Source organism: Saimiri boliviensis, chromosome 4 (genome assembly GCF_048565385.1).
Source record: "Saimiri boliviensis isolate mSaiBol1 chromosome 4, mSaiBol1.pri, whole genome shotgun sequence".
NCBI classification, from domain to species: domain Eukaryota; kingdom Metazoa; phylum Chordata; class Mammalia; order Primates; family Cebidae; genus Saimiri; species Saimiri boliviensis.
In genome coordinates this window covers 152385208-152409199 of record NC_133452.1, presented here as the reverse complement: position 1 = coordinate 152409199, position 23992 = coordinate 152385208, and the positions used below count along the sequence as shown (strand labels likewise).

The window sequence follows — 23992 nt, the reverse complement described above, 5'->3', positions numbered from 1 at the left end:
GCTATCAGGCTGTGTGTGATAAAGAGCTTGTGGAGAGCTGTTCTGAGTTCCCTAGTTGTCCTCGTTGACTGTTTCTCTGGCTTTTCCATTAAATTGTGAATGCTTTGAAAGGTGGAGTTCCTGTTTTTGCTTTTCATTTTTGTATTTCCAGTGCATGGCAGTGTTGGGGGCACATATCAGCTGCTGAGTGAACGTGTGTCAAATGAATGAATTAATTAATCAATCAATCAGTATGTCCAGAGGAAGGAGTGCTGCAGAGTGCAGAGAGCTGGATTGGGTAGGGAATGCATCCGTAAAAAGATGGGACCACAGCCAGGTAAGCATGTATTATCCAGCGACTCCATAAAACCAATGGAAACTTCCAAAGGACAAGACTCCTAGAAAGAGGCTAACTCAGAAGGAAGCATGGAAATCAGGCTTCTTGTAATAGATTTCAGTGAGATCGGGGGAGACAAGCAGGAGTGACACCAAGGCAGCCCCTTTCCAAAATATAAGTACAAAGGCAGCTGTGAGTAAATGAAATACCTAGAAACAGGTATCTATTTGGCTCTAAGTATTGCCACAGCATCTAAATTCCCATCTTCAAAGACAGGGAAACTTGTATCCTGCATTTATCTTTACTCTAGAGACTCAGTCTAATTATTATTGGCCTTAATTCATACCCCAGGCAGCTGCAACTGTCTTTGCCTGCAATCAAACCATATTTTAAAAGGTGTGAAATTCTTTGTTGGCATTGAATAACATCAGAGCTGTGGATTCTATTTACCGCTTACACTGAGCTATCCAGGGTCAATACAACGACAACCACAAAAGGAAACAACTTCGGAAAACCAAATTCTGCACATGATACTGACAGGTAAATTGAACTGCTGGTTACTGCCCCATTCAATATTTATAAGCATTCACCAAACAGGCACTGTCCACGCGGCAGATCAAGCATAGAGATTCAATGGAGAATAAACACACAGGGTTTCTGCTCCATGGACATCAGGTTCAGGTACCTGTACAGACACTGTTATTTGACTAGCTCTTAGTGCTTCTAAGAGAGGGATTAGCAAAGTACATCCCACAGGTCAAATTCAGCTCATCCCATTTTTTCACAGTCTTTGAGCTAAGAATGCTCTCTGTACTTTTAAACAGTTGCAGAGAGTCAAAAGGATAATATCTTGTGGCATAAAAATATTATGTGAAATTTACATTTGAGCGGCCATAATCCAAGTTTTACTGGAACACAGTGAAGCTTATTGATTTATGTATCATCTACAAAGGCCTTCATGCTACAACAGCAGAGTAACTGCAGTAGATTCTATATGTGGGGCCTACAAAACTGAATTTTCAATTTAAAAAAATAGTTGGCTGCCCCCTGTTTTAGGCCAAATTTTCTCAAAATGCACTCTATAAAACATGACTTCTGAGGAACATTCAGAGTGTTAGATATGTTTAGAGTTTCATTGTCAATATATTTTAAAACAATGTGTTAGATAAAGTTCTAAAAGTTTCCTCAGTATCTCTCTAATTTTGAGCATGCCAAGACACGTGTAAGATAGCACTATAGGATGTAGAGTTTTCCAACCCTGCCTGTGTATTTGTTTGTTTTTAGGAAATCTCATAGCACCACTCTTTGGGAAATTTTGACCTCAGTAGATTTCTTGGTTATAGGTTTCATTTGCATTATTTCTAATACCAGTTGCCAAAAATCCACAGCCGTGTCATGGAATAGGATAGTGTTCTAATTAGAACTGAATCTGAAGCCTCTTGCTCCCAAGCATAGTCTGATTGTTCTCAAGGTTTCCGGTTTGGTTCCAGCCAAACACTTTAGTATTTGGTATCTATCTATCTACCATACTTGAAGAGCTGCCATATACACCTAAAATGAAGTTGTGGGAGAAGACTCAAATCTTCCAGTTGCGGGTACTCTAAGAATGAGTGGCTCCTGATCTATAGGAGATTATACCACAGGCACACATCGTTTCAGCTCAGTGTGATGGAGGGCCCAGCACAGGCCCAGGTTGGGTCAGCATGTTAGGACACTCTAGAGAACAGAAGTTACGTGCAGGGGAAGCCGAAAAGCCTCCTGGGAGGGCATTAGTGGAGAAACAAACCAGGGACAATGAATTTGACTCAGTAAGATGGTTGTAATTATTCTATGAGAGGGGCAGTCCTAAGACAGTGTGGTCTCAGTGACTCACGTGTCTCCTGGCCCAGTACACACTGGCTACTTGTTTGAGTCCCCTGAGGAGAAGGCAATTTAGGAAGTAGGTTGTAAATAAAAACTAAAAGAGCTCTTCCTGTAAACTCTTAAAATATTGAGGGCTTAGTGACACTGATTCTAAGAAGGATGCATTCTTCCCACCGCATTGCTTTGGTTTGGAAAGTACTCATGGCACTGGGGATGTGGCTGCTCGGGTGGCCAACGTCACATGGCAGCGCTGCCTGCTGGGGGCGCTGTTTGCAATGGAGCAGCCGCACTGCGCCACCTACTCAGAAGGGCAGTAAGGGCAGAAAACCCTCAATCGGCAAGAAGCAACCTGGCTTGGCGGAACACCCTGCCGACTCCAAACTGGAAGGGCAGCGAGTGAGAAAGTCATCAGCAGGAGCAGGGATTTTGGTATCCAGTGGGACAGACAATGGGCCAAAGGGAGCAGCAGGGAACAAGCAACAGCATCTGCCAAGCCCACACTTACTAATGAGCACAAATGAAGGGTTGGGAGGGGTACCAGCATCCTTGGGGGTAGTATGCACGGCGCTGCCATCCAGCCTTATGCTTGTGACTTTGTGACTCAGAACTAGTGATATCTGATCTCATTCCTAGTCACAGATTGAAGGAGCTTGGGGAGATTTGGATTTCTTCTATATACTCATATAAACACAAATAAACTCACACACTTGCATGTATATCCTATCCAAGATACGTGCTATGAATGTAAATGTTCGCACATACCAAATCTGTGCTTGTATGTGAAATCATAAATTGTGAAAACGAGGTGGGGGTGGGTGGAAATTGGGTGAGGGGCGTCTAAGGGGTGAATCTTTGGGTCTCACCATTCCTGCTTCTGCTCTGCTTTGTCTGTTAAGTGCTTCTACCTAAGATTTCTTTTAAGAAAGATTTTCATGGCTAAAAAGAGTTTTGAAAACTCCTTCAGTATAATCCAACCCTATCATTTTATAAATGAGGAAGTGAGGACACGGACAGGTTAAATGATTTGCCTGTGGTCATGAAGACAAAAGTAATGAATTCAGAGCTCAGGTCCAGTGTTCATGGTTTTGCTTTGTTTTCCTATTACACCCTGCAGAGGAAGAAAGAATATACACTAAAACAAAAAGCCTAAATATATTACAGAACTCCGTCTGTTTCTCAATTTTAATGGTTGGGGGTTTGAGAATTGGCTTATTAGATCTTTTAATTTTTCTAGCTATGATTTTATAGCAAAAGAAATATTAGCTATGGGGGCAATAATGTGGATTAAATTAATACAGTTTTGTATCAAATGACCACATTTAATACAATTTTATATTTAACTTTAAAGTTGAATTTAGACTCTACCAGACATATTGTACTAATCAGAAATACATAACAAAATGAATCATTGTGTTTAGAAAAGGACTTGAAAAACATTGACCCCATTTTCTAAGCACAGAAGGAAACAAAAACGATGACAAGAAAGTTTGAGAGAAAAACTTCACAACGAAATGTTCAGAGAGTAGAATTACCCAGCCTAGAGAAGAGAAAGCAAAAAAGGTAATTTTTTTTTCTGGAAATCTAAAATGTCTCTTAACTGAGTTGTGCTACTTTTCTCATCTACAAGGAAGGCAGAGTAAGAAGAGACCTTTATGAAGCACCATGAGAGATTTGTATGGTAGAGTCAGTAGAATTGAGATGATGATATGGCCCTTTGGTGGTCCTCTAGATCTTGCAGAGTTGTGAGGATTAGAGATAATGCAAGTGCCCAGTGCAGGGAGAAATGGTAGCTACTGTTATGGACTCAGATGACTCATAGTCTCTGTTACTTCAGAAAACATCAAGCATCACCAGATGGTGGAGGCTGAAGGCAACTCACCAGGGAGTCATAGCGGGTATGGAGGAGGAGGCTGGGGGTGTCACTTCGGATAAGTGTGTTAAATGGTCACTCAGATTGCCCCCACACTGCAGGCCTGTTGCACAGGTTTGGGTAGAGTGCTCTTGTATGCCCTGCCCCTGCCTCTGCCTCTTGTGCTCTCCAAATAGAGATTCCCATCTGCCTGCTGTCCCCGTGCTGGAAGTCCATAGATAGGCGGTGGAAATAAGGCAAGCCATTTTTTTTTTAAACTCTAGGTGCCTCTGATGTCCTAATTTCTTAATATGCTGCAATAAACATCTGAAACAGAATAAAATTCTGGACACAGATGGTTATCAGAAATACCACCTCCAAGGTCACCTTTATTCTTTATCATTCGAGAAGGAATCTGTAGCTGGTGGCAGTGGGACATACAGCAGCTAGAAAGTGGTGACGGGCACATCATCCCACACGGGGCTGTGATAGGGACATACCCACATGACAGGTGATGGAGATGGTGCCCACAGGGATTCCTAGCCTACCTGTGTAGGGAAAATTCTCTCTAACCATGATTTTCCTCTGTGCTCACACCACGACAATCATCAGACTTCTATAACCAAATGCATGGGTTTTTTTCCCCCACAAAGCGGCAGACACCAGCTGGGTATCCTCTAATTCAGTTGTGACACTGTCTACCAGGAGACACTGTCAGATCCCACAGGTTGAGGGCTCAGTCCCCAAGACTGCTCCCACAAAAAGGCACGGCCCTCTCTGGGACTTCTGATGGACTGACTTCGGGTTGGGGTTCTCATGATCCCTTTTTTGGATTTGGTTGATTTGCTGAAGTGGCTCACAGACCTCAGAAACCCTATTACCTTTACAGGTTAATTACAGAGGATATCGTAAAGGAAACGGATGAGGAGATGCATAGGGCCAGGCATGGGAGAAGGGGTGCGGAGCTTCTGTGCCCTCCCTGGGACTCTGTCCTCCAAGAGCCTTCCCATGTTCAGCTCTCTAGAAGCTCCCTGAAACCTGTTCTGTTGGGTTTTCCTGGAAGCTTCACGACATCACCATTCCTTCCCCTAAGGTATAGGATGAGACCCTCTCATGGAAGAATCTTAAGATCCACAGTCGGGAAGGTGGGGGAACATAGAGTGAAAGGAGGGCAGGAGGTCAGAGGGCTGCCCCTGAGGTCTAACCCACCCAAGATTATTACAGAAGACTGGAATAAGAGCTATGGGAGTTATGAGCCAGGAACTGTGGACGAAAACCAATATATGTCTTAACACCACACTAATACTTAGTACCTCTGTAGTGTACACAACAGGAGAACAGGACACTGTCAGCTGTTCACTTGTCTGTCTTCCAAGCTCTGTTTTCCTCTGAGTTTTGGTGCAAAGTTCCAATTTTGCCCTATATTCCAATTCTGCAAAGAATCAAGGATCAAAAGAGCTGCACAGAATCTTTTTGAGCAGATGGAAAGGGGAAGAGACTCTGGGTTATTTTAAAGTATGTCTCTGGCCAACAGACAAAATGGACTCCCTGTGGCTAACGGAGGTGCTTGAAGTTCAAACAGAACCAGGCAGCCGTAGCTGGGTGAGGGAGTGGTCACGTACTCTGTGAGCTCAGAAAGATGCTGTAGAATCACCAGACCTCCTCTCTACAATCAATCCAAGCCAATTTCTATGGTCAGTGCCAAGATAAACTGTAACCAGAACCATGCCCTAACACACACACACACACACACACACACACACACACACACACCCCACGCCATTTAAAAGAAACATCTAAACATCTGACAGAGATTTCTGCGTTTGGGCTTGGACACCACCCAATCAGGGCTCTGCCATTTGGACCAATCAGAACTGAACAAGTTTAAATCTGTTATTTGCATGAATGAATCTGATCAAGAACCAGGGCAAGAACTTTCCCTGTTTAAGCCTGACCTTTGTTCTTTGGTGAACCAACTTTCTCTTGTGCTGAAGGCTGTGCTTCCCCAGTCTGCAGATTGTTTTTTATAGAAAATAAAACTCTCCCTTTTTCCTCCATAGATCTTGTGGTCTTTCAATAACAGTTATTACTGATTTTTTTTTTCTGTCACACATGAAAAGGCCTAGTACAATGTCTGGTCCCTGGTGAGGAAAATGATCGATAAATAATTCATTAATATTAGCTGATAGTACACATAGTCTCAAGCTGTCACGTCTCCCCAGCGATACCAGACATCAGTTTCATCATTACTGAAATGCCTTCCACTGACACAGATATTCTGTGGTCTTCTTTCTTTCTTCCTCTCTTCCTCTTAACCTTCCTTCCTTCCTTCCTTCCTTCTTTCCTTCCTTCTCTCCTTTCTTCCTTCCTTCCTTTTAACTTCTTGCCACCTTCAAGGGCATTCGAGGATAAAGATGTTGGAGGAGGGTCAGGTTGTCATAGAGCAGATCTGTCTAATTCTCTCCAAGAGTGGTCACAAAGAGAGCCTTCCAAATGTGAGGGAGGAAAATGGTAACATGAATCCACTGAGTACATATCAAGTCTTACACTGTACACTTCACATGCACTAACTCTCGTCTTCACAACAAGCATGCAGGGTATGTCTGTAATTGTAATGGAGTTGCAGGCATTTGGCTTATTCAACCTAGACAAATTCAACTGTGCATACTTAACCAAGAGAGAAGCATGGAGGATGAGGGCCTAGGATGAATTTCATATAATTTGCACCAGTGATTTTGCTCCCAATTCCACTCAGTGAACTTAGACCCAAAGAATGCACAAGATGTGAGTTTCCGTGAACTACCTTCTATTCCCAGGATCCTTCTTATGGTGTGAACATCTCACAACACCAGAATGATTCCGATGACTAAATTTACAATACAATTTTTTTTCATTTAAAATAGGCTGCAAACTGAGGCCAAGAATTTGATCTGTTTCACTGTTAGAGGAAAAGCTGGCCATGTAGAGACATTGAGAGATGATTTGGGAGAGAAAATTTATGAACACTTTAAAATATTACGAGGAATAAATTTTGTTCAGGTGCAGTGACTCAGGCCTGTAATCCCAGCACCTTGGGAGGCCAAGGAAGGCAGATCACTTGAGTTTAGAAGTTCAAAAAAAGCCTAGCCAGCATGGCGAAACCCCATCTCCACAAAAAATATAAAAATTAGCTGGGTGTGGTGGCTCACCCATGTAGTCCCAGCTACTCGGGAGGTTAAGGTGAGAGGATTGCTTGAGTCCAGGAGACAGAGATTTCAGTGAGCCAAGATCGTGCTACTGAACTCCAGCTTAGGTGATAGAACAAGACTTTCTCAAAAAAAAAAAAAAAAAAAAAAAAAAAGAACAAATTTTGACACATGCTATATCTTGCCTCGTTTTAATTTCATCTCACATATGACACTTTATCTCCATTTTACAGGTGGGAAAATCAAGGCTCAGAGAAGTTGAATAACTTGCTTCAAGCCATATATCTGGCACCAAGATGTGATCAGAGCCGGGTGAGTCTGGCTCCAAAGCACATGCTCCTTCAGCTCTTCTCAAGTCCAGTTCAGCTCTCCCCTTCAGTCTAGTTTGAGACCCTTACCTTCCTCTCGGCCATCCCTGGCTGTCTGCATCATCTCACGTTCCTCTCTCTTCTAAAACTTCTGCTCAGGGCCATCTTGACAGTCATCAGGTGCCAGGGTGTACGTTCAGCCAGCTGACACTGGGCCGGCCATCCTGGGCCTTCATCTGTTGCAGGCTGTCAGCTGTCCTAATGGCTGCACTGCCTTTCCGGTTGCTGGAATATGTATCCTAGTGCCCTAGCATTACTCCTTGTCTCCCTGATACAATATAATAAAGAGAGATTTATATAAAACAAAAGTAGAATTGTAAGTAATTTTAGAATGACTTTGCCACTTGGGTCACGGATGGTCATTGATATCTTCATTTTCTAGAGCCAAGAACTGAGGTCCAAAGAGCGTGCCTTGCCCAAGACCACACAGGAGGTAAGTCAAGACCTGAACACACCTGATTCTGTATCATTTCATGTTCATGTTCACGCCCTGCCCAGGAATTCCCACACCCAGATGCCTCAGTCTTTGCTGAGAATATACAGTGACAATTGATGGGACTCTCTTCAGGAGAATGACAAGTTGCAGGTGAACTCTGGGAACAAATGTGGATTTTTTTGTCTTCATTTGGAATGTATGGCAAACTCATAAGGCCGTGTCAGAATGCAGAGCCACTGGAGGCTCAGGACTCGGTGGGAGTGTAGGGAGTGCTGTGTGTCTGCCTTGTTTTGATCCAATCTACTGCTCCTGATCTGTACCAGTGGCCCAGATCCTTCACTTGCAGAAGAGCTTCCCAGAGAAGAGCAAGCCATCCTGCCATCACCTCTGGTATCATCCTGTAGGATATTCAAACCAACTCAAGATTGTGTTGAAAAATGTTTTCCTTTTGAAGATGCGAATAAGAACAAGATCATATCAACGGGTACGGATCATGGCAGGATTTTCCTTCAGCTGAGTCTTTTAATGAGCCATTTCATAATGAGGGCAGTATCTACACACAGTATCTGTCTGCTAGCCAAGGTTTAAAGACTTTTATAATATTTTCTCCCATTCTCACCCCCTTTGAAGCTCTGGCTTTAATTCTTTTAAACAGTAACATTAATTGGCTGTTAAGTAAAACAGGAGAGAGCACAATAAATTTATGATATTTTGAGAAGCTATACCAGTTCTCAAGCATTCAGGGAAACAAGCTGGGCTTTTACGAGGTAATTATGATTTAGCATTTTCTCTCGCCCTGTTGAGTCTGTGGGCTGCCTCTAAAACGGATCTGGAATGAATGTCAAAGTCAGAATTTACAGTCAAACCTTTTCAACAGATAAAGCACAGGAGAAGTTTATTGTTTTGTTGGGGGGGGGGTGTGGTTCTAAGCAATATTTCCTTCTGCATTTCTGTGCTGTTAGGTTTTGTAGGATTTCTCCCCTCCCATTTGAAATAGTATCTATAAATTACTTTTCCTGATAAGGCTGCAGTATCATCAAAAAGTGACTGTCTTTGCAAGCAATCATGACAGAGTATGTCAATTTAAATCATTTCTCTCTCTGCCTCTCACTCTTTTTTTTCCTCTTACCTTCAACCGAAAACTATTATTTCAATGTTTCCACACTTTCAGAAATGAGCAGGAATTGACTAAGCTTGATGAGTTTGAGGTATAAGAGATCTTCCTGCTCCTTCCTTCTACCATCTTTTTTTCCTGTTCTCTCTTTGAAATCAAAACTGTGTTTAGATGTTACCTTCAGGGACAGTAGACTCTGGGGTCATCAGGCACTGCGAGCTTCAGCCCTTGCTGTCTTGCCAGCATGCTGGATTGACACTACCTCTGCAAAAATTATGACAGTGAGAAAAATCTGACAGGAAAATTATGTCAGTAAAAGAGATGTGACCTAACAGACTCCATCTTGCCTATAATCTCCAAGCTCCCCTTGTTCATTCTGGGGCATAGGCTGAACTAACTTTGGGAAGAATTTCATGTATAGCTTAACTTTGAAACAACTATTGTAATAGCCCTCTCCCTGAAACAATCCCCTCTTTGCTTGGGGGCGAGACCACTTTTGTAAAACCGGGAAATTGGCCAGAAGATTAGAAATTACAGCTCAGGAGTCATGTAGCCAGAGGCTACAAGATTCCTAACCTCCCCTTCCTAATTTGCTTAAATTATTACTCCTATGAATAACGTCACTATCATAAAAGCTGAGATTGGTATTCAAGATATTTTTTGGACCCTGCATTCTGATGGAGAAATATGGACCAGCTGGCACTACCCAGACCAGTAATCTGGGTCAACCAGTTCTGTGATCCCTCCCAAGAACAGAAGATAGCAAGAAGAATCTGCTTTGACTCTCTGTGATTTCATCTCTGACCCAACCAATCAGCACTCCCCATTCCTAGCCCCCTGCCTGCCAAACTACCTTTAAAAAACTCTAGCCTTGTCTGGGTACAGTGGCTCATCCCTGAAATCCCAGCACTTTGGGAGGCCAAGGCAGGTGGATCACCTGAGATCAGGAGTTTGAGACCAGCCTGGCCAACATGGTGAAACCCTGTTTCTACTAAAAATACAAAAATTAGCCTGGCATGGTAGCAGGCACCTGTAATCCCAGCTACTTGGGAGGCGAAGGCAGGAGAATCACTTGAACCCAGGAGGCAGAGGTTGCCAAGATCATGACATTGCACTCCAGCCTGAGCAACAAAAGTGAAACTCCATCTCAAAAAAAACAAAGAAAAAAATATTTTTTTCTCTGAATTTTCAGGGAGGTTGATTTGAGTAATAATAAACTCCAGTCTTCCAATTAGCAAGTTCTACATGTCTTAAACTCTTTCTCTATTAGAATTCCTCAGTCCTGATAAATAAGTTTAATCTGGGCAGTGGGTAAAATGAATCCACCAGGCAGTTACAGGACCTTAGGCAGTTGTTATTGACTTGAACTTGGGTCCACTCACTCAGCATGCAAAAAAAAAAAAAAAAAGCCAAACGCTGACACTTAAGTTTGCCACAAGAGTAAGCAAGGCATTTATTGCAGGTTTCCAAGCAAGGAAGATCAGGGAGCTCACACTTAAGATTCAGACTTGCCAATGGCTTACAAGCAACAGTTTCCAAAGGCAGGGCTACATTTCAGGAAAGCAGAAGTTGCAGGCAAAATGGTAAATCAATACATGGAGGTTATACATTGGTTTAGCCTAGAAAGACAGGATATCTTGAACACAGGCTTACAGGGCATAGGTGGATTCAGAGATTCTTTGATTTGCAATTGGTGAAGGGAGCAAGGCTTTGTCTAAAAACTTGGGTCAGCAGAAAACAATGTGAATTAAGGGACTGGCCTGAGGGTATGACTCTCTCTAGGCCCCTCAGGAAGAAATTGTCGTCAGAGTTCAGTCCTGACTATCCCATTATCTGAGCTCTGTGTGACAGTCCTTTGGCATTTTCTACCTGTTGGGGGTCTGGGTTTCTGAAAAGCGACTCAAGAACATATGTTAAGATATTTTTTGTTTTCTTTGGGGAACCAAAGCACCTTGTGACTCTAACTTGCTTGAGACACTATTGCTTAAATTATTGTATCTTCTTGCTTGTAAAGATGTTCATTACCTTCTCAAAGCGAGGTAGGTGCCTGGAATTTTCCTTGAAACTCAAGATTTTCCTGTTTCTCTGGAGGCCTCTAACAGGGATCCCTGCTCCATCTCAGTCACCTTGCCTCTACAAACCCCCCGTTTCTTAATTTGTCAAATAAGGCAATGAGTGGTTTCAAAGTCCTCTTCCAATGCTGAAATGTTAAGATTACACATGGCCCAACAGTAATACATTAGATCAACTTGGTATATGCATGTTTTTCTTCAGAGGTAACAGAGATAGAAGGGAGAGAACCATGTGACAAAGACTCTGATCTTAAGCAAATTTTAGTAAGGCTCCTTTAAGCCCTCTAGATCTTGACCTTCAATATCTGTCCTCGATGGGTCTGCATCACCCAGTTTTAGCAAAACTCTAGTCAGTTTAGGGAGAACTCTTCACTCTCAATATCAGATCACGCTCTATATCTGACCCAATACTTCATCTTCCATTACCCCCCAGTGATGTCTGATCACCTTGGCCTGTCTTCAGCAAGAATCCTCTTAGGTCAGTTTAGCAAGACTCCCCTTACTGTGGATGTCTCTTCTTAGTGTTTTCCATTCACCCCCCATCCCACCCCTTTGCTCCTGGGCAATAAATAAATCCCCACTTTTTGGAGTTGAGCCCAGTCTCTCTTCCCTACTGCAAGACCCCTTTGCAGTAGTCCCCTTCTTGAATAAAGTCTTCCTTAGTGCCTTTAACAAGTCTATGAATAATTTTCTTTTCTTTGGCAGATGTTAGAAGTTGTGAAAGAAAAAGATCCATTCACCATGCTTCTTTGTCTCCACCAGGAACCCCTCTAGGGCCTCCTTATCAGTGCAGCCCACCCTTTTCAGGGTAAAGGGACTGCACTGACAGGCACAGGTGTTTTGAGAGGAGGAGAGGAGAGAAGGGATAGATGCCCTTCAAGATTGTCAGCTTTCTGATATAGTCAGACCACAGTTACATCCAACTGAAAAGTGATTTTTGCTTTGTTTTCTTCTGGTTTCTATCTCACGGGACAGCCCTTGGCAGTTGTGCCTGGCAAGTCGGAAGGAGGAAGTTGCATCTCTGTCTTATTCTTCCATGTCTTCAGGGAAGAAACCACTTAGTAGCTAAGACCAGAGACTAGAAATCGCCTCTGAGCATCTGATTCAATTACATATTACATGTGAAGGTGTTTAAGACATGCCACCCCAAAATAGACTGCTTTGGTACATTGATTATTTTAAGCTGAAGGCACTTGAAAACAGCAAATCCAAGGAGACACCTTCTCTGAACTTCCCTTACTGGCCTAAAGACAGATCCTCCGAAAGGAACTCCATTGTTCCCCCACCCCCATCCTGGTGAGCTCCATCCACCAGGAAGATTAACTCTTATCCCAGGAGAGGAGATTAGAAGTACACAGTGGCCCACGGTGGTTGGAATGTGTCCACACCAAAATCCAGGTGTTGCCAGTGCAATGGTATTCAGAGGAAGGGCCTTTGGGAGGTGAGTGGGCCGTGAGGGCTCCTCCCTGAAGAGTGAGATTAGTGCCCTTATAAAAAGTCTGGATGAGAGGAGTTTGACCTCCTTGCCTTTCTCCCTTCTGCCACGTGAGGACACAGCAAGAAGGCCCTCTTCAGACAACAGATGTCGGCCCTTGACCTTAGACTCTTCAGCCTCCATGGCTGTCAGAAATAAATTTCTGTTCTGTATAAATTACCCAACCTGTGGTATTTTTTTAGCAGCACTAAATGAGTGAAGACACCCCCAGATGAACTTTGTCACCAACTATCATATCTCCCATTTATTCTTCTAAGGGCCCATGTGTCTTCCTAAAAATCATTTCCTCTCCCCAACATCGCCCATACCACCTCTCTACACACCTTCCCCTATGAGGATGGGACATACACTCTCAAATCTCACTGTCTTTTTAGGTAGTCACTTTTTTTCCTGTGATGTTTCTGTGCACATAATAAATTTGTATACCTTTCCTCCTGTTAATCTGCCTGTCGTCAATTTATTTCCTAGGCCTAGCTATCAAACCTAGGAGGGTAGAAGGAAAGTCTCTCCCATCCTTATATATGCAATATATTATGTATTATATACGGCACCACTGACTGTGTAATGCATCTGTCATCATATATTCTATATAGCTTTGTAATATAACACAGTTTGTTATAGCTACAATTGATTGAATATTAACTATGTGCCAGACTTGCTATTATGTATTTTTCTTATGTTTTCTCATTTAGTTTAGATAATGTAGTTTATTTAAATGGCAATTCCAAATAATATACAATGTTAATTTCTTTTCAAAGATTTCTTCTGTCTTCAGGATAAAGAAATTACGACACATAGAAAATGGCCCAACAATAAGAATGCCCTCAAAAAACAGATGAGAATAATGAATTAGGGATTATTACAAATCTTAACCCTTCCTGTCCCCCACCTCCTCCTCCCATTCACCCTAACCAAACACACACACCGTCCTTACAGGCCTAATATAAAATAATTCAGGGATCCCATTATATTCTAAAACCTTCTCAGCTGGGATAATTGGCTTTGGAACCTCCCTTTTCCCCATGACTCTCTCTTATATGCCAATATCTCCATCACATAGATAATTTATGAAAACAGAGTAGACACTTTTTAATAATTAAGTGATAGATAATAGACGCTTTTAAAATAAGCTGTAGGAGCTTGGGAAAGGAATGGAAACTAGGATGGTTAGTCATCTGCATATTTCTTTGGAATGACCCAAAAGGCTATTCATTTTATACCCCATTATCTGCAAGCAGAGACCCCAAGAAGTTTGCTCCCTCTACTAGCTGGGGTATTTTCCAGCAGGCATTTGGGAGCTGCAGTCAGTGGGAGGGAGAACAGGAGAAGCATATGCCTGCCCCAGTCTAAATCACCCGTATCACCCACTCTATTCTCTCCAAATTACAGTGCAAACAATAACACAGGTAAAATTAGCCGAGACACTAATTATGTAGTGCAAATGTGTAAAGGATATAGAATGATAAATGGCAAACGCAGAACATGTTGTGTCATATCTTGTAATCTCTCTGGCTACGGAGCCCAGGAACAAAGGGGGAATTGTGCTCTGTTTGTCTAACATGCTCCATGTCACAAATTGGAAATCCTTCCTAATTAAGATATTGTTAAATGTCCTTTGTTAGCAGATTTTAACAATGTTAATTAGGAGGTTAGGGTGATCGTTGTTCATCTAGCAAACAATTAGGGTGATTTGCACTGTAGCTTTTGAGAAACTTCTCAGCAAATCAGGAGTTTCCTTTCTGCAGAGAAGAGAGCAGCCCAGAGAAGGAAGAGGACAGACAGTGTTTCACCTCACATTTTTAGCTTACGGGCCAGGGTAAAGCATGGGGAATTGTTAGATGTGGGCCTAGTAGCCATTGAGATAGCAGTGTTGACCTTGACCTGGTGGCATAACCATGTTTGCAGATGCGCTATCTATCCCCAGGATGGTTCTTGCCTTGGTAATCCCAGAAAGCTGTCTTTTGAAACAGCAGGAACCTCTCTTAGGGGCCTTCCAAGCTACCCCTCCCCATGTAGCAAGAAACAAAAGAAAAATTTTGAGTCCCTACAAGGGAAATTCCAGGCACCTAGCTAACACTGCAACCAGCAATTAGGGAAGTAAATGAGTAACCCGCTAAGCTGGAAGGTAATAGTAACTTAAACAATAGCCACCAAGTAAGCCAGAGTCACAAGACGTTTTCTTCCCTATAGAAAGTAAAAGATAACATCTTGATGTGTCCTTCAGCTGTTTTTCAGAAACAGGAGCCCCACCAGATGGGACATGCTGACCACTGCCACATAGACCTCAGATAAGGGGCACTGAAGACTGAACTCTTGACCAGTGTTCTTTGTTCTAATTTCCTCCTGAGGGGCCTGGAGAAAGTTATACCCTCAGGCCAAACCTAAACATTGCTTTCTGCTAACACCAAGTTTTTAGACAAAGCCTTGCTTCCTTAACCAATTGCAAATCAAAGAATCTCTGAATCCACCTCTGACCTGTAAGCCTCTACTTCAAGATGTCCCCCTATGTAGGGCCAAACCAACAGGTAACTTCCTTGTATTGGTTTACAATTCCTTGTATTGGTTGTATGCAACCCTTCCATGTCTTGGTTATAACTACAACTATACTTTAATGCCTTTAAATGTACATTTCAAAGTACATTTCAGGAAAGCAGAAGTCGCAGTTGTAAAAACTCTTGCTTGTTATCCATCTGGAAGTTTGGGTCTTAAGTGTTAGCTACCCGATTCTCCTTGCTTGGCGCCCTGAAACACATGCCTGTCTTTCACTGCAAATCCCAGTGGTGTTAGTTTTTGGCTTTTTCTGTGCACTGGGTGGGTGATCCCAAGTTTGGTTCAGTTACATTCAGTTTTCAAGTTCCTTAATCATCTGGTCAAGTGAGCCTATCTTCCTAAGGCAACAAAAACAATGCCATGCCAGCCATATTTCAAAGTTTTCTGAAGTTAGAATTTATTATTTTTAGCAGCATATGAGCCTGGGCTCCTTCTGCTATACTCTCCAATCCCTGCCACTTCTATGCCCCCAACATACATCTGCATGATAAAAAACACTTGGCAGCCTTTTTTTCCTTTTCATTCTTTTCTTCCCACTCCCCACAGCCTGATACTCGTGTCGGGGGGAGAGGGAGAGAAGAAGGAAGGAAGGAAGGAAGGAAGGAAAGAAGGAAGGAAGGAAGGAAAGGAAGGAAGGAAGACAGGACTTTGCATTTTGCTATTTTGAAACTGGAAATAGGAGAGAAAGTATATTTTGGGAGGAGGACAGAACTGGCCATTTGAAAACCACCAGAGCACTTTAGCTACTTTGAGAATCGTATCCTCTCTTGGCAAAGGTGCCTGTGCAGAAGGAGAGCAGGCGTCCCAGTGAGAGGAGGGATGGGACTGGAAATCGAATGCAAAGACTCTGAGTTCTATTCTGGGTTTCACCAATGATTTCTCATACAAACTCTGGAAGTCACTTAACTAAAAGTCACACCTGCTTGGAAATGGCACTAAGTTTCTAACCACACACACCCAACGCTTGGGGAAGAAAAAAACCCTAATAGCTATCAGCAGCTGCTGGGTGCCGGGCACTGTGCTACGTGCTTTACATAAATTTAATCACAGCCAGCACTTAGCTTCGACACTAAGGGTCCTAAGGCCAATTTAAGTGGCTCTCAAGTCTCTTTTATCCTTGGGGGGGCCCCATCTGCTGGGGGAATAAAAAGCCCTTTTATGTTCTACAACCTCACAGACCACCCACCCCAGCAGTTTGTGCTTTGTCACAAAAACCCTCCATCTAATTAACAGAGCACAATTTTGATGAAATGTTGGTGAAGTAAATTATTCATGCCTGTCAGTAATCAAATATAGATGGGTCATCTTGTAAACTGTTACCACGTCTGTAATTTGCTTTAAAGTACTTCAGCATAGATAATGTGATGTCACGTACATATTAGTTACCTAAAGCCGCAACCTAAGTGACAGTAATAGGAATTTACCTTGTAGGAATCTACCTTCAGCAGTGTTCTTATCAAACAAGGTCAGAAATGGGTATTCATTGGGTATTCACTGGGGAAGTCAGTGGCGTGCTGATCAGCATAATGGCTATTGCAAATGAGCTCTCATTGAAGAAATTTGATCCGAGTTATATGAAGTCAAGTATGGAGAGGAACCCAGTTTTCTGCTTCTTTGCACTGGCATAAATACGTATTCAGCTGTGACTCGGTGCTCCTGGCCTGCCCTATTTTTCCCCTTTTGTATCCACTGCCCAGCACAGAACAGGTTCTCAACACACATCCCCTGAATGAATGGTAAAAGCTACTCTGTCACAGCTGGGGTTAAATTTAGGATAGAAAACCCACGGAACTTTTTCAAGACCTGATGGAAACCTTGGCAGGTGAATATTACCCTTTCCATATTTCCAAACAGTGCTCTCAGGATTTCCTGTGATGCCATTTGAACCCTTCAAAAACACCAATAAAGCATTTACTTCCATGGAGCACTCGTGGTCTTCTTAAAGCGGGTCAACTCTTCCAGCTGTCTTTATCCACGGGCAGCACTGCCGGAGACCATAAACCCATCCAAATTTAGACACACAATAAACTGGAGGAGTGGAGGGGTATTCAGGCTATGAAATTCTGATGGCTCATTACCATGACAAAGGTTGTAACAACTTGGACAGGAAGCCGAACAAAAGGCATCCACCGGTCTATTTACAATTCTAGGATTGTATTTGTAATCTCTCTTTGCAGGAGAAAGAGACCGCCAGTAAAAAAGACTGAAACACAATAGGAAGAGAGAGTCCACAAAGCTGAGACACCAAAGGGATCAAAGTGTGAGCACACACACTATGTGTGTATATCTTCTCTGTGTATGTACACAGTCGATGAGAGTAAATTATTGTCATGGGTAAGGGCTTAACATTATTGACCTGTACAATGGCTTTTAAAAAATATATGCAACATGGCTGGAATGCCAATTTGAAGTGGAGAAGCATTTAGGAAAATGAATAGGCTGAGCTGGAGTATTTTCATGGAACAGAGCAAGCCTCTTTAATTTGTTCACTGCAGAGAGCCTGAGAGTAAGCTAACATTGTAACCTGCTAAGTAAAGCACCATGAACATGATTAATGATGCGGAGGGGGAAGGCTCAAGAGTTATTGTGCTGTGCAGTTTTTGGTTTCAGGAAGGCAATAATTGTTTCAAAGTCACCGACAATTTTGGTTAACAAGTGATACAAATGGATCAGGTCAGTTGGCCGTTCTCTGGGCGCCCTCCCACACCCACAGCCGCTAAACTCTGCAAATTCTGATTCATTACCATCGACTCCCCTTGTGTTACCTATCTAGCCAGTGTCTATAGCTGGGAAGTGTGTGGTGGCAGGGACCATTCAAAAGGGTTCCATCGCCTCACAGTCCCTGGAGCAGAGGAGCAAAGTCTCTGCTTTTGTTCAGCTGGAAAAAAATGAAACCCATGTTCTATTCTATTGTCCCACTGCAAGCCAGACTTTTTAATTGGCATGTTGGAGTCAGTGTTTAAAGAGGTGTGCAATGACAGCTCAGAAGTGGGGCATCATGGGGCAGCAGTGACTTCACCTCCGGTTTAATCCTGGTTGGAATTTTTGTGTGCTGTTGCTGTCCCTGGCTCCTAGGAAATGTGTGTGGTTGCTGTTAGCGGAGGGGCAGATAGGGCTGCACTTAGATTACAGGGTTGCACTTAACATGTTGCATTAATCCTGTGCTCTGATGCATCGATCCTTTCTTTCCCCTCCACGTCCTCGGCCCCTGATAAGCATTAAGAAAGTTGGTGCCTAACCACACTTCTCATTCTGCTTCCTCTGGTTTCCATCTTGTTAGGTGCACATGAATAAAAATGTCACTTTGTCAATCCCTTTTATGCTTACAAAGTGCCCCTCATGTGAACACCTGAGGATGAGACAGACAATTAACATTGAGCAATTCAATGCAACAAACATTTATTGAACCTCTTTTTGTAATTGATCGAAGGTCTTGAGTCATTAACAAAATTGCTTTTGTGACTTTCCTGACAAAGTCAAGGTGATTCTTCCAGTTAGCCATGTGAGTGTGTGTTTGTGTCTGCTGGTGGTGTCTAGGAAGTTTGGTGTTGATGAGCATATCTGGCATAGGAGACCAGAATATGCTACCCCGAAATATGCCTTTTTAGCATAAGGATTATTTTGAGCTGATTATTTAGAGAAACTGCAGACACAGGACTGAAAATGGAGTAGAAGTTACCCTTTTGCAAAGGAAATTTGCATCTATAAAGGAAATCTCCATTTGTAATCTCCATCCCTCTCTAGACCAGGAAGAGAAGGATGACTAAATCACTAGAGACTCATCAATGGAGAAGGCACCCACGTGAATCTGCATAACAACTTTGTTCCTGTGTACCCTACTGTTCCTGGATAACTCCCTATTACTGGGCTTTCCCATGTCCTTTTTTGTTTCACTTGAAGAATATATTTAAGCAAACTACTCAGAGTCCTATGGTCCATGTCTACTCAGGGGGGCATCATCCTGCTGAATATTAACTTGTATTAAGACTGGCTCTGGGCCGGGCACGGTGGCTCAAGCCTGTAATCCCAGCACTTTGGGAGGCCGAGGCGGGTGGATCATGAGGTCAAGAGATCGAGACCATCCTGGTCAACATGGTGAAACCCCGTCTCTACTAAAAATACAAAAAATTAGCTGGACATGGTGGCGCGTGCCTGTAATCCCAGCTACTCAGGAGGCTGAGGCAGGAGAATTGCCTGAACCCAGGAGGCGGAGGTTGCGGTGAGCCGAGATCGCGCCATGGCACTCCAGCCTGGGTAACAAGAGCAAAACTCCGTCTCAAAAAAAAAAAAAAAAAAGACTGGCTCTGCGGTTTTTCTGATCTGATTTGATGGAAGACCATGGTACGGATTATTGTGGAGAGTATATTCCTACTATAAAAGTATTCCATTTATGAATTCTAGAACTGAAAAATCTGGTTATCCTCTCCTAGCCTTCATTTCATCGAGCTTGCCAATCCTCAAATACTAAGCATCATTACTCTTTTTATACATATACATGTATTCTTAAGTCATCTTAATTCTTAATTATTTTTAAAAAATTACACAAAGAATACATGATTATAGCCAAAAATTCAGGATACATTGATTTAAAAAAACAATTTAACTATAACACCACAATCCTAAAGTAATTGCTGTTTGTTTTTGTTTTTGTTTTTACATGCAATTTTCCAATTCGTTTTTTACAATAGGATCCTATGTAGGGGAGGGAAAAAAAATCTCTTCCTTCATCGATGTTAGATTCTTCAGGTGGGGCCCTATAAATTAGACTGGCAAAAGAAAGATTAGCAAGAGAAAAACAGGCTTATTAACATGCATATTATGCTTACATATCCCATTTTTCTTGTTTTAGCTTAAGATGGTGTATAAGCCATCTAACCATGCCTTTCATTTACTCATCTTAAATCACCTTACTCTTAGGTGATACATTATCAAATTTATAGTAGAATGGTGCATCAGTGAAGGGAAATATATTTAATTTTTTTAAATGCTAAAATGAGAATTTTTTTCAAAGCCAAAGGGTAGGATTAAACCAGTTTTTCTTCTCCTTAGTACTTCAAAATTATATTTTTTCTGAAGAGCCTTTCTTTCAAGCTTAATTCTGAAGATAGAAGATTCAGAGATATTTATTAATATCTGGAAATAATGTAAGCTGATAAACACAAGCTGTTAAAACAATAGTGCTCTCATTAATTGATGTATTTTCCTAAAGAGCAGCTTGTCAAGATGTATCAAGAGCTTTTCAAAAATGTGCACACCTGTTAACCTAGTAATCCCCTTTCTGGAATTTATCAAAGAGAAATAAATAGATGAATAGACCAAGATCAATTAGACAAATGACCAAAGACATTTATTGTAGACTTGTATATAATGGGGATACATTTGGAATGTTTTAAATGTCTAGCCATAAAGGGTTTGTTAGGTAAATGATGGTCTATTTAAACAATAGAATATATGATGACAATTACAAATGCTTTTGTAGTAGAAGAATATGTATTATCTTGGAAATAATTCACTCAGCATGTGATCAAGTACCAAAAGCAAGTTCTACAATATTCTGTAAAGTAGGTGAAGGGTGCCAGATATCCCACCCCAAAATATGCCTCTTTGGCATATGGATTATTTTAAGCTACAGGCCATTGAGAATCAGCAGACACAGGAAAAACTCTAAAAACAGGTCAAAAGTTTTCCTTTTAAAAAAGAAATTTCTTTTTTTAAAGGATGTTCTCCCTTTCCTGTACCAGGAAGGGAAGGACTTTTAACAGCTCTCCACTGGAGAAGGCACTGACTTAATTCTGCGCAACAAACCTCAATAAACAATCCTTGTCTACTATACATTACCTAGGTCTCTCCCTCCTGGCAGCCAAAACCCGTTTTTCTTGTTTTAGCCTAAGATGGTATATAAGCCATCTAACTATGCCTTTGGTTTACTCATCTTTAGGGGCTCCCATATGTAAGCATAATATGCATGTTAATAAGCCTGTGTGTTTTTCTCTTGCCAGTCTAATTTATAGGACCTCATCTGAAGAACCTAATATGGGTGAAGGAAGAGATTTTTTTTTCTCCCCTACATAGGATGCCATTATAAGAAAAGAATTGGAATATTACATGTAAAAAAAATAACAGCAGTTACTTTAGGATTGTGGTATTATAATTTAATTGTATTTTTAAAATCAATGTACCCTAAATATTTGGCTATAATCATGTATTCCTTGTGTAATTTTCTGAAAATAATTAAAACCATACTAAAAAATGCTTAGATTTTTCTATCTTCGTTAATTTTAATGTGAAGTGATACCTTCCACCACCACTGACTTTATCAAGAAGGAATTTGGTAAAACACTAAAACTGGAGTTCATGAGAGACAAATGATTAACTTTATGTGTCTTCTTGTCTAGCTACGGTACCTGATTGTTTGGCAAGCACTTGTCTACATGCTACTATGAAGACACTTTTTCACATGTGATTAACATTCAAATCAGTACACTTAAAGTAAAGCAGGTTATCTTCTCTAGGAGACAGAAAAAAATCTCTGTTCTCTACCCTTCTTAGGATCTCCAGATGAGGTTCTATAAATGAGAATGACAAAAGACAGATTAGTGAGAGAAAAACAGATATTTATTTAACATGGGCATCGCACATACACACAGAAGCACTCAAGGATGAGGAACTTAAAGGGGCAGTTAGAACTTGGGTTTATATACCATCTTAGGCCAAAGAGGGTTAGGACTTCAGGGGAAGAAAGACAGTTATGAAAAAGCGACCAGGAACAGTATGATGAACAAACAACTGTTGCTTTTTTTTTTTTTTTTTTCTTTGAGATGGAGTCTGGCTCCTGTTGCCTAGGCTGGAGTGCAATGTTTCGATCTCAGCTCACAGCAACCTCCACCTCCTGGGTTCAAGCGATTCTCCTGCCTCAGCCTCCCGAGTAGCTGGGATTACAGGCATGCACCACGATGCCCAGATAATTTTTTGTATTTTTAGAAAAGATGTGGCTTCTTCATGTTGGTCATGCTGTTCTTGAACTCCCGACTTCAGGTGATCCATCCATCTCAGCCTCCGAAAGTACTGGAATTACAAGCATGAGCCACCCCGCCCGGCCACAACTGTTGCTTATTAAGGCTTGTTATGCAGATTTAAACCAGTGCCTTCACCATTAATGACAGTTGTTAAGAGTCCTCCTTTTCCAGGTACAGAAGGAGATGACTTTCACAAAAGGAAAACGTGTGACCTGTTTTTAGAATTTTTTTTTCTGTGTCTGCTGATTCTCAGAGGTCTTTAGTCCAAAATAATCCATGTGCCAAAGAGACATATTCTGGGATGACATATCTCACTCAGCACTCTTCACCTCATAACCTGGATAGGTTTCATCCAAATCAGTTGAAGGTCTTGATAGATAAGACTGGGGTCTCCTAAAGAGGAAGGAATTTTGCCTCCAGGCTGCTTCTGGACTCAAGACTAAAATATCAGTTCTTGATGGAATTTCCAGAATGCCTGGCTGTCCTATAGATTTCACATTTGTCTGTTCCCATAGTCATGTGAACCAATTTCTTAAATCTCTCTCTCTCTCTCCCCCCTCCACCTCTTCTCTCTCTCTCTGTCACACACACATACACTCACACACATATACACATACATTTTGATTAGTTCTGTTTTCCTGAGAACTTTGACCAACAAACCAGGTTAATGCAAAGTCATTTGCATAAGGAATTCTGATGTCCTGGAAACAGAACATTGGTGACTGAGTTATCACAGAAATCATATTGATTGGAATTGGGCAGCAACACTGTCTGCTTCATCTCAAGTGACTTCCAATTGAGGAGAGACTGGCTGCTCAGGTGTGCTGTCTGGTTTGGCTGGTGCATTGAAATAATAGGGCCAAATAAGAGCTGAACTTGACTGGCAGATGCCAACTGGCTTTCAGTAATAAAGACCTCAGTGCCAGCAAGGCCTGTGGCTCCTTCGCTGGCTGTGTGGAGCAACAGACATCCTTGATGTGCTTTCTACTCATGGCTGTCACACCATTACACCTGGGAAAAGACACTAGGAGAAGGCCTCAAAGCTTGCTTAAACTACACCCTCATGGCCAGGTGCGGTGTCTCACACCTGTAATCCCAACACTTTGGGAGGTCGAGGTGGGCAGATCACAAGGTCAGGAGTTCCAGACCAGCTTAGCCAATATGGTGAAACCCTATCTCTACTAAAAATACAAAAAAATTAGCTGGGCATGGTGATGTATACCTGTAATCCCAGCTACTCAGGAGACCTGAGGCAGTAGAATTGCTTGAATCCAGGAGGCAGAGATTGCAGTGAGCCGAGATCATGCCACTGCACTCCGGCCTGGGCAACAGAGTGAGATTCCATCTCGAAAAAGAAAACAAAAAGGCTACAGTGTCATTAAAGATTAAAGCGGTGTGATCCAGAAACACAGTCAGCCCAGTTAGGATTTACTTGAAAAATAGATCCTGAAGCCTTTTTTTTTTTTTTTTTTTTTTTTTTTTTTAAGACGGGGTTTCACCATGTTGGTCAGGCTGGTCTTGAACTCCCAACCTCAGGTGATCTGCCCACCTTGGCCTCCAAAGTGCTTGGATTACAGGCGTGAGCCACCATACCCGGCCGACCCTGAAGCCTTCTGAGGGCAAGGACGTTAACATTCCACGACTTCTTCAGCATCTGGCATAGTCCGCAACACCTACTAGGCCCTCAGTTAACTATTGCTAAATAAATAGATGAAAGAAAGAATGAAC

General features: G+C 42.0%; 1 long non-coding RNA gene across 1 annotated transcript; it reads left to right on the top strand.

Annotated features, from left to right (window-relative positions):
- The first annotated feature begins 3048 nt into the window (after positions 1 to 3048).
- On the top strand, positions 3049 to 19295 carry LOC141584398 (uncharacterized). The gene is made up of 4 exons (XR_012517447.1): positions 3049 to 5121; positions 7447 to 7525; positions 7964 to 8014; positions 17426 to 19295. It is a non-coding gene; the product is annotated as an uncharacterized LOC141584398 (long non-coding RNA).
- The last annotated feature ends 4697 nt before the right edge of the window (positions 19296 to 23992 follow it).